Source organism: Lupinus angustifolius, chromosome LG06 (assembly GCF_001865875.1).
Source record: "Lupinus angustifolius cultivar Tanjil chromosome LG06, LupAngTanjil_v1.0, whole genome shotgun sequence".
Lineage (NCBI taxonomy): Eukaryota > Viridiplantae > Streptophyta > Magnoliopsida > Fabales > Fabaceae > Lupinus > Lupinus angustifolius.
This window is the reverse complement of record NC_032014.1, coordinates 9434014-9445933: the sequence shown is the minus strand read 5'-3', so window position 1 is coordinate 9445933 and position 11920 is coordinate 9434014.

Below are 11920 nucleotides of genomic sequence, written 5' to 3'. Positions count from 1 at the left end.
GTAAAAAATACTTATTTTATTATATACATATATATTATAGTTATGACTATCTTATATACTAAATTATATTAATTTCCACGTTAGGCCTCTATAAGACTTTTTATGGATATATGCATAGAGTTTGCTTTAGCCTTATTACAATGAGGTGTGTTTGTATTTATTATATATAATATTATAATCAATTTAATAGTGTTTTCCAACTTAATAGTCTATATATATGATTACTATCACTTAACAAGGAAAGACTTGTATTATCTTCCAAATCCTTGTGTTGCCGCTGTTGAGAAAGAAACAGCAAGTGCAGAACTTGTCATACCTCATCTCTCTTCCTCTCAAGGTTTATTATTATTCAATCTATAATCTTCTGTATTTTATTGATTCAAAATACATAGTGCCTAAAAGCTTTTTGACCTCTACGTCGCGGTGAGAAGAAATAAGGGTTTCCACTTGCGACAACAATCTCTTGCAATCGTGAGGGATACTCTCCCTCGTTTAGGTCTCCTTGTTCTCTTCCTCTCTCTTTATTAATGAAAACGAAACCATGATTTTATCTTCTGCAACAACTCTCCCCGCCCCCACCCGGTGAAGCCGACTGAACCTCCAAGGTCAACCACACAACTTAAACTCAAAGTCTCCTTCCGTGATAGGCTCATGGACAATGCTCTCTCATTACTACCAAGAGAATAAGTGGACCACTTGACTATGAATTTGGGAAGAATCAAATTAGAATAAGGGAACTAGATGCATTCTAGAGTCTATATAGCTGACATTTTGTTTGAAGAATTATGTAACCCTTGGAAAGATGCTCTAATGGTGAAACTAATTGGAAAAAACTTAAGATTCCTTGCCCTGAAGGAGCAGCTGAAATCTGTCTAGAAATTGGTTGGAAGCTTTAACATCATGTATGTGGACAACAACTTCTACATGGTAAATTTTGGAAGAGCTTTAAATCATAACAAAGTCATAGTCTTCTTCCTTTTTCTTCTTTTTGTGATTTTAGTGTCTTTATCAAAACCATGCCAAGGTCAAGAGCAAGATCTCTTTCACACTTTGACCCCGACATTTTGAAGCTAATGGTGACAGCGATGGACAAGCCTATAAGAGTCGACACCAACACTCATAATATTGAAAGAGGTTGCTTTGCGAGAGTGTGTGGAGATTGTCCTAATAGAACTAGTGGTGGAAAAGTATGGATGTGAGGCAATTGGTATAAGGTCCAATATGAAGGCCTTCACATGATTTGTGCCACATATGGATGATATGGACATTATGCATATGATTGTAAGAGGGATAATGATAGCATGCCGCAAAAGGAGATAGTTGAGCCTGTGAAAATCTCTCCTTGCTCAAGAATGGTGAATCCTGAGAATCCTAACAAGAATGACAATGTCACTAACAAGGAGATCAACAACCACGATTCCTCGGTGAAGGCCAAAAAATCAAGATATGCAAATAATGAAATCTTAGAAGAGAACCTTCAAGACAAAGATCATAGGGACTGGCTAATTGTTTCCCACAGAAAGTGGAATAACAAACCTAAAACTAAAAGTAAATATTTCAGCCATGACCCAATGGGTTATGCCAACCCCTTCAATATTGGTGGCTATTTTGGGAACAATCAAGTAAAGTCCAAATCTTAAGAGCATGCCTGGGATAAACAAGGTGTCCACCAGAAAAGGCAACGAAATGATGGACCCTCTCTAGGGCCTGATGCTACCAACTCGTCAGCCAAAGAAAGTGAAAAGCATTTGCGTGATATTAAGAGTTTTGATATTAGCAAAAGTACTTCCAATAATAAAGCTCAGGCCTCAAAAAATACACTTCGTCTAGGGTACATTGGGGCTGGAATGTATTCTATGATGCTAGATAGAATGGTTAGTCCTAATCACCTTCAATTTATTGAGGATTATGATACTGAACCGACAGAGAATAATCACTTAGGGCCTATTAAGGATGACTACACATCATCCTACTATTTTTTGTCATATATGAAACTCACATTCCTTTTGATTGAGTTAAAATTTTCTGGAATAAGCTTGGATATTTCCTAGTTGCTATTGAGGAATCTAGAGGGAATTCAGGTGGAATTTGGATCTTAGAAACCGAATGTAATTTCTCTTTCAGTATTATCTCCCAATTCCATCAAGTTATATACATTAGAGTTGCCTTAGGAGATAAGAGTTTTGTCCTCTCTACTGTTTATGCGAGTCTGGCTCCCTCTATTAGAGCTTTGCTTCGGGATCATCTTATTCATATCCGGAGTACCATTTCTGTTAGCTTCTTATTGGGGATTTTAACGAGATTCTCTTGCCATAGGAGGTAAGGGGAGGTAATTTTCCCTAGTTTGGTCTACTACTTTTCTTGATTTGATTTCTAGGTGTAATTTACTAGACCTTGGTGCTATCGGAGGGAAATTCACTTGGGTCTGGAATTTTTGAGGAATGAGACAAGTTTTCAAACGACTCGACTATGGCCTAGGCAATGCAGATTGGATTATTTGTTTCAGTGATGTCGTGGTTGAACATTTATGTCGTGTTTACTTTGATCATAATCTAATTCTTCTACATTTGGTGGTTCTCCCTGTGGTAAGGGTAGTCATCCCTTTCGGTTTGAGGTTGCTTGGATGAGCCATCTAGATTATTTTAAATTGGTCAAGAATTCTTTAAACTATGATAATCGCTGCTTTATGGCCAAGTTGAATGCTCTGAGATCTGATTCTTTAAAGTTCAATAAGCACGTTTTTGTAAATGTTTTTAGACGGAAAAGGCTTCTTGAGGCTCGTGTTGTTGGTGTCCAAAGAAATATAGAGAATTTTGCTACATCCAATCTCGTAAGATTGGAAAAAATCTTATCTCGTGACCTCCAAGAAGTGTTGTAGAGAGAGGAGATGCTTTGGTACGAGAAGTCTAGGGAGAAGTAGGTTAAATATGGTGACCAGAATATGAAGTTTTTTCATACTCAGACTGTGATTCGTTGATGAAGGAACTTTCTTAGTGGTCTCTTCATTAATGATATTTGGTGTGATGATAAGGAAGTCTTGAAGAGAGAATTTATTTGTTATTTCAAGAATTTGTTCGCTAATACTAATGTTTGTAATCCAAACTCTCTAAATTCTATGCAGTTGCCTTGGATTAGTAATGATGCTTCTCTTTCTATGTTTAAACATGTTTCTATTGAGGAGGTATGGGTTGCCCTTGGCTCAAAGGGCTCTTACAAGTCTCCTAGCCCAAATGGGTTCCAACCTATTTTCTTCAAATCTTATTGGAATGTTGTTGGTGAAGATGTCTTAAGAGTGGTGTAGTCAACCTTCGCTACAGGTATCTTTGATGCTAGTCTGGCAGAAACGTTGATTGTGCTAATCCCTAAGGTCGATCATCCCACTCGGCTTAGAGATTTCAGGTCAATAAGTCTTTGCAATGTCGTGTTCAAACTTATCACAAAAGTTCTTGCTAATAGGTTGAGGCCTTTTCTAGATGACTTAATTGGACATCTTTAGAGTAGCTTTATTCCTAGAAGAGACACAACTGATAATGCCATCATTGCCCAAGAGGTTATTCATCACAAGCACCGAAAGAAGAGGAAGAAAGGTAGCTTCGGGTGTGTTTGCTTACCCATTTTTTTTCATTTTTATTGAAAATAGAAAATATGGTTGAAAATATGTTTGTTAAGATATAAATGAAAACATTTTCTAAAAATATTTCCTAGAAATGCTGAAATTTTGGAAACATGGAAAAGTTTTTTCCACCATTTTCTGTAGAAACTTTCGAAACATGGGAAATGGGCAGGTTATGAAAGTACACTATTTAACACACTCTTTGTCTTCTTCAATGTCACATACTCCTTATTATCCTTGGTATTCTACAACACCTATGCCCTTCTAACTTCTGTTTTTGTTGTGGATAATTCTTGTTGGCTTCTCTTCAACCTCAACCAAGGTATGCCTCTTTCATTTTTTACTTGTATTCTCTTTTTCAACACCCAACCAGACTACACAGTATATTTTTTCCTTCAATTTATGAAATTCTTCCCTTCTAATTGAAATCCAAAAGCTTGTTCATAAAAGTATTTAATCTTTCAACCCATATGAAATTGGGTATCTCTGTGGTTTATGTTTGAGACTTTAGATTTCTATTTAGATTATAAACATGAAATAAATTGAATATGTTATGTTGATCAAGTCATCTACTATATATTTATTTTTAATTGATTTATGAGTTTCATATTATGTGTTTGGTTAAATGTCTAAATGAACTTTGTAAGATATTAGTCTTTTTTAATTGTTCATTTGTTATGATGTAACTACTACTTTTCTTATAGTATATTGTATAGTGTAGTGTTGTTGGCAACCATTTCTTGTTTAGTGAGTTTGCTTTCATATCATAGACTCTACTTTAGTTACTGTTTTAATAATAACTTACTTTTTACTCATTTTTTCTTGGTTGAGATTCCCACTTTTCTGTTTGGTTCATATTTTGGTCAAACTATCTACACAAAAATTGTTAAAATGAATTGATATAAAGTTAAGAAAACAATTTTTTTATGAACTAGTTTGGAAGAACATCTTCATAGTAGCAATGGAAGACCTTAATGAAATTGAGAGAATTTTTTAAATTTTCCACTTAAGCACTTTTATAGACACTTTGTCCATTGAATTTAGAGAGTTTGCTTATGATTACTTGTACATTTGTACTGTGTTATGTGATTATTCCTCTTCATGAATGTTACTTTTTTTTTTATTTAATTACATTAAAGTAATTTTATGGGCATGTGGTTTAGCATAGATGAGATTAAAAATTAAGAAGGAAGAGAACATGGATTGGACAATCTAAAAACAAAGATACTATTGCAAGGGTCAACATTTAAAACACCAGTTTGGGAAGATATAAACAATAAATTGGTGAAGGTTACTGGAGAAAATTATGGTGTAGATAGGCTTAAGGGAAAGTTTAACCTCCTACGCCAACAACATCATGAATTGTGAAGCTAATAAAGTGAATGCTCCAGAAGAAGTGTGGGAAGAAATGTATAAGGTATGGAAACTTTAACTTCAAATATTAAATAGTATCATTATCATTATGATATTTTCATAATTTTTTTATTTGCATAGTACTAAAGGTTTTCAGTTATACTTTCCAGAAAGGAAGATTCTACAAACAGTTTAAGAGGCATGGATTTGAACACGAATATGATATTGTTGGTGAGATATTCAATTATAGGACTGCAACTAGGAAATTAAGTCAAGCCTCTACTAGAGAGCCACCAACCTTAGTTGAAGAGAAAGAAATAGTGGAAGACTTTCTTTCAAAAGGTGTGCATATTGATTATGATACTATTGATATTGATGGGGATGATTTACAAGGAAATGGAAGAAAAAAAAAGAAGAGTAATAGGATCTTCAAGGCAGCCTCGACACAAAGAGGCAACGAATTCTAGAATAGACAAATTAGAAATAGCCTTAGACAAATTGACTGAGACAATAAGTATAAGGGCAGAAGCATCAAGAGTCAAGGCTGAGCAATATAAAGCATCAATCACTAGTCCAATGTCTAATCCTTATTGTATAGAAAAACGTATGGAACATCTTGACTCCATAGATTATATTTCTAGAAAAATTTACAATGTCGCATTGGTGAAGTTTGCAGAAAAGGTGTGGAGAAGCATGTTTGTTATTATGTCGCCTGATGAGTGCCAAATTATGCTACATTTGCATTGCATTTAACTTGAATTTTAGAACATAATTAGGACTTCAGGATTGTTTTTAGCTTTTATTTCTCTTTGTTCAGGTTGAGCGGATGTTTATGGCTATGTTGTGCAGTTTGAATGGATTAAAGCCTAAAAGAGTAGAGATTGGATGCAAGAAAATGAAATTCAATATTGAGGCTATGCGAAGACCAATTCAAAGGCCAAAATAAGTCACCTTGGAGCTTGGATCAAATAGAATCAACTTGAAGTGAAGACGCCACATACACTCACGGTCGTGGATGACATATTCAATTCCTATTTTTAGATTTGTTTTGTTGGGCTTAGCCCAATGTTTTGTAATTAGGATAAATGAGGATTCTCCCTCAAGGATGAAACACTTTACACTTTACATTACAATTCTCTAATTTAGAATTTGGTATTCTCTTCTCCATCATGAGTGAGTAATTCCATTTGTTTCTAGGATTGGGGCTATGTCGTTTTACATTTAATAAACACTTGTTCTTACTTTTGTTGCATTGAGTGTTGTGATTTCAATGATTAAACTGGTTTTATTCGACTGAGTTGTCTGGCCAACAAATTACACCTCTTAGATACATTGGGGAAGGACCAAGAGGTCAACCTAACTATCTGACCATTCAGTTATTCAAACTAGAATCCTAATTCACGGGAATAATATTAGGATTCTCGGGGGATTTTGGAATTCGCTTTGGGTTGCTACGAAGCGATTGGATAGAAAGATCCAAGTAAATGATTTGATTGATAACCGTACCACGAGAGTATGAGTGACTTCAATTGAGTACACGTGTTGGAGGTCAAGAGAGGATGACACATATCAAAGAGCAATTCACCCTCACAACTTAAAGTTCATAAAAAGAGGCAAAACAAGGATTTGTGAGTGAAAGGCGATAACCCTTATCCTGGGAACTCATCCTAAATTAGATTTCAATCCTTTTTAATATTTTCATTATTATTCTTGTCAACTGTTCAATTGCTCTAAATTCACTTTTTATTACTCTTTTAGTTAAGTATAAATTAATTGTTATAACTAAAAGAATTTTCTAGTCCTCGTGGGATTGATATTTTATTACTTGACGACATAATCGTGGACTTGCGATTTGCCCTGTCAATTTTTTGGCGCCGCTGCCGTGGACTGTTTCAAAATATTTTAGTTCTCAATTATTTTATTACTTTACTGTAGTGTATTACGTGTTTTCCTTTTTCTTAGAACCTTTACAGGTTGCCCATTTGGTTTATTTTAAGTTCAAATTACTACTCAGAGTCAGAAAGGACTTTCTGTAGAAGAAGAAGAAGAAGGCAACAAAGAGAAAGAACAAGAGAAAGACGTGCGCGTGTACAAACAATGGCGTAAAGAGATAAAAAACCACTTCATGACTAAGCAGCTCCTAATGCTTGTAGTTCACACCCTAGAATAACTCACTCAACTATTAAGGTAGAGAACTTTTCTTTGCCACCCGCTTTGATCCAAATGGTTATGCAAAATCAATTTGGAGGAGGAGCTCATGAAGATCTGAATGCCCATATTGATCAGTTCTAGGAATTCTATGAGACTGTAAGGATCCATGGGGCTTCTAAAGATGTCATACATCTCTGCATGTTTCCATATTCCCTTACAGATAGATCTAAGATGTGGCTAAGAAATCAAAATGCTGAAATTCAAGCAACATGGCAAAATTTGGAGGAGACTATTCTCATCAAATACTTTCCTCCTTCCAAAACTGTACACTATATGCACCTCATCCAAAACTTCAGTCAAAAGGATGGGGAGTCAATTGTTGAAGCTTGGGAAAGATTAAATGAGTTGATTGAAGCTTGCCCTCATCATGACATTCCACCATGGATGCTAGTAAAGAACTTCTATAGTGGGATAGACTTTCCATCATAACAATTGTTGGACTCTTCAGTAGGTGGTGCCTTTATATGAAAGGGAATAGATGTTGCTTCAAAGTTCATAGAGAATGTAGTTTCCAATCATATTCAATGAACAAATGAGAGGAGACACCATTCAAGAAGAGACTTTGGTGCACAATATTCAAGAAATCAGATGGAGAAGGTAATTTTCACGCTTGAGAACCTTTCTCAAAGGTTTGGAAAACTGGAAAAGTACCATGCTAATGTTATTGGGTCTACTGCAACATGTAAGGGGTGTGGAGCAAAAGGACATGAGCGGTATGAATTCAATCACTTCAGTGAACCTAGACATGAAGCGTTAACTAATGAACAACCTGAATCATGCAACTACTATGACTACAAAAGCTTTTTGAACATGCTCAATGACTTCAATTATTAAATAGAAAACCTGACCATCCATGGTAAAATGTTGGAAACACAAATTGTCCAACAAGCTAGTAATCCTAATAGGCAAACAGGGATATTTCCAAGACAGCTAGAAAAAATCCAAATAATGAACATTGTAAAGCTATCAAATTAAGGAATGGAAAAAAACAAAGTGATATTCCTCAAATTAGGAAAAATGTACAAGTAGAAGAGGAACATACTAAGACACAACCCCTAGAAGAGGAGAAATTTTTTGAAAAGTGTCTAAGTATGTAGCTCTGCCACCATATGTACCACCAGTTCCTTTTCCCCAAAGATTAGCAAAGGCAAAATTAGAAAAGAAATTTGGGAAATTTTTGGATATTCTTCAGAAATTATAGATCAGTATGCCTTTCACTGAAGCATTGTAGGAGATGCCTGCATACGCAAAATTTCTTAAGGATATTTTATCTAAAAAAGGAGACTAAAGGATTATGAAACAATTGCTTTAACTGAGGAGTGTAGTGCTTTAATTCAAAATAAATTACCTCCTAAATTAAAAGATCATGGTAGTTTTTCTATCCCATATTTAATTGGAAATACTAGTTTTGATCATGTCTTATGTGACTTGGGGGCAACTGTGAGTCTCATGCCTTTATCCGTGTGCAAAAAATTGGAAGTGGGTGGACTAAAACTCACTTCTATATTACTTCAATTAGCGGATAGGTCAGTTAAATTGTCTATAGGCGTCTTGGAGGACGTTCCTATCAAAGTTGGGAATTTTTTCATTCCAGTAGATTTTGTAATACTAGTGATATAAGAGGATTCACAAATCTCAATCATCTTAGGTAGTCCTTTTTTGGCTACAACTGGTGCTATAATTGATGTAAAAAAATGGAAAAAAATTCCCTACGCATAGGGGTGAAAAGGTTGAATTTGATATTGCTAGATCTATTAAACAACCTTCTCTTGAGGATTCATGTTGCGGGGTTGATATGCTTAACCAAGTTGTGAAAGATGAAGCAGCTAGAGTGCAATCTAAGGATCCCTTGGAGAGATGCATGGTAGATGGTGACACTTTGGATGTTGATGAGAAATTGCCTGAGGTTATTGAATTTCTGAATACAAGCCCAACACTTCCTCACAACCCACAAGATGAGAACTTGAAGATAATGCCAAAATCTAAAGATTGGGAGGAGGGTAAAACACATAAAATTGAATTAAAAACACTCTCCTCCATCCTCGGGTATGAATTTCTTGGACCTAATTCATCTTATCCAGTTGTCGTTAATGCTAAATTAAATAAATTGGAAACTGGAAAAATTGCTATGAGTCTTGAGAATACATAGGAAGGTAATAGGATACACATTGGATGATATTAAGAGCATAAATCATTCTTTTTGCATGCATAGAATTTTCATGGAACCTAATAATAAAACTTCAATTGAGATTTGGAGGAGACTAAATCCTAATATGAAAGAAGTGGTTAGGAAAGAGGTGCAAAAACTTTTAGATGTTGGGGTAATATACCTTATATCCAATAGTGAATGGGTGAGCCCAGTTCACGTGGTTCCTGAAAAGGGTGAATTGACGGTTGTGAAAAATGAGAAAAATGAATTAATACCAACTAGAATAGTCACATGTTGGAGAATGTGCATTGATTATAGAAACTTAAACACATCCACCAAGAAAGATCACTTCCCTCTCCTATTCATTGATCAAATGCTTGAAAGGCTTACTACACATGAATATTTTTGCTATCTATATGGTACTCGGAATTTCATCAATTCCCCATTCATCCTGAAGATCAACAGAAAAATACTTTCACATGTCCTTACGACACCTTTGCCAATAGGAGAATACATTTTGGGCTATGTAACACCTGACAACTTTCTAAAGATGCATGACTGCAATATTTTCTTATTTTATAGAAAACATAATGGAAGTTTTTATGGATGATTTTTCTGTTTATGGACTTTCATTTGATGAATGTTTAACAAACTTGACAAAAATATTGATGATATGTGCGAGGGTATTTATAGAATATGTGTTCCATAAGGGATAGACGTGTTCCAAAATATTGCAGTTTAATGAATGTTGTGATTTGAATCATTAAACTTATTTTTATTCATGTGAGATGTCTGACCAAAAAATTACACCTCTTAGATACATTAGGGAAGGACCGAGACGTGAATCCAACTAACTGACCATTCAATTATTCAAACTAGAATCCTAATTCACAGGAGTAGTATTAGGATTCTCGGGAATTTCTGGAATTCACCTTGGGTTGCTATGAATTGATTAGATAGAAAGATCCAAGTAAAGGATTTTATTGATAACCGTACCACGAGATTAGGTGCAACTTCAATTGAGTATACGTGTTGGAGCTTGAGAGAGTATGACACATATCAAAGAGCAATTCGCCCTCACAACTTAAAGTTCATGAAAAGGAGCAAAACAAGGATTTGTAAGTGTAAAGGTGGTAACCCTTATCCTATGAACTCTTCCTAAATTAGATTTCAATCTTTTTTAATATTTTTATAATTATTCTTGTCAACTGCTCAATTGCTCTAAATTCACTTTTAATTACTCTTTGAGTTAAGTATAAATTATTGTTATAACTAAAGGAATATTCCAGTCCTCGTGGGGTCAATATTTTATTACTTGATGACATAATCATGAAGGTTAATATGCATGTTCATAACATACACTTTGGAAAATTATGGATCTATTTGTGTTAAAATATGCATACACTATAATAGTTTAGACAAAACGGTTTGTAAAATTACCTCAGGAGACTGCGATGGCTTTCGAAAATTATCCTTAAAAAGTATGAAGGTCCTACACGCGTATCCACACTGAGACCAATCTTTGTTTTATCAACACTTGATTCGTGAAAAGAAAATCAACTCAAAACTACTATATTTCAAACAACCCAAAAATTAGGATACAAACTTTTTTCTTTGTGTGTGTGTGTTGAATCACACGTGAGGTTTGGTTTATATAAAACCAAAATATCCCTCAAAAAATTTAGTGCAAATTAATCACAAATTAATTTAGCTAAAATCAAAACTTCATGAATCCATTTAATGTCAATAACTTTATTATTATAAACATGGCAAATTGGTTCTTGGGCATACATTATATCCCAACAATCTCCCACTTGCAATAGAGCCAATCAGTCATGTACCTCATTCCCATCTCCCACTTGTGCTTATCAAAATCTTTTATGCCAAGCACTTTAGTGAATGGGTCTGCAACATTCTCTTTACTAGCTACCTTTTGTAGCTTAACATTACCACGTCCAATGATTTCTCTAATCAGGTGATATTTTCGCAAGACATGCTTATTCTTTTGGTGTGATCTAGGCTCCTGTCCTTGAGCAATAGCTCCGTTATTGTCACACGATAACATAACTGGACCTCCCATTGAAGGAACTACACCAAGTTCGGCTATGAACTTCTTCATCCAAACTGCTTCTTTAGCATCTTCACTTGCTGCTATATACTCTGTTTCAGTAGTTGAATCAGCTATTGTATATTGTTTGGAACTTTTCCAACTTATTGCACCTCCATTCAATGTGAAGACATAACCAGAAACTGATTTCGCATCATCCTTATCAGACTGAAAACTTGCATCGACATAACCCTTTAACTTGAGTTCAGAATCTCCATATATGAGGAATTGGTCCTTAGTCCTTCTTAATTACTTAAGAATGGTCAAACCACTTTCCAATGTTCCTCACCTAGATTTGCTTGATATCGACTAGTTACACCCAGTGCATAGGCGATATCGGACCGTGTACAAGTCATGGTGTACATGATAGCTCTCACTGCACTCGCATATGGTACCCTATTCATGTGTTCTCTTTCTTCATTAGTCTAAGGACTATCCTGCCTACTAAGAGTAACTCCAGATCCTATAGGTAAGTAACCTCTTTTGG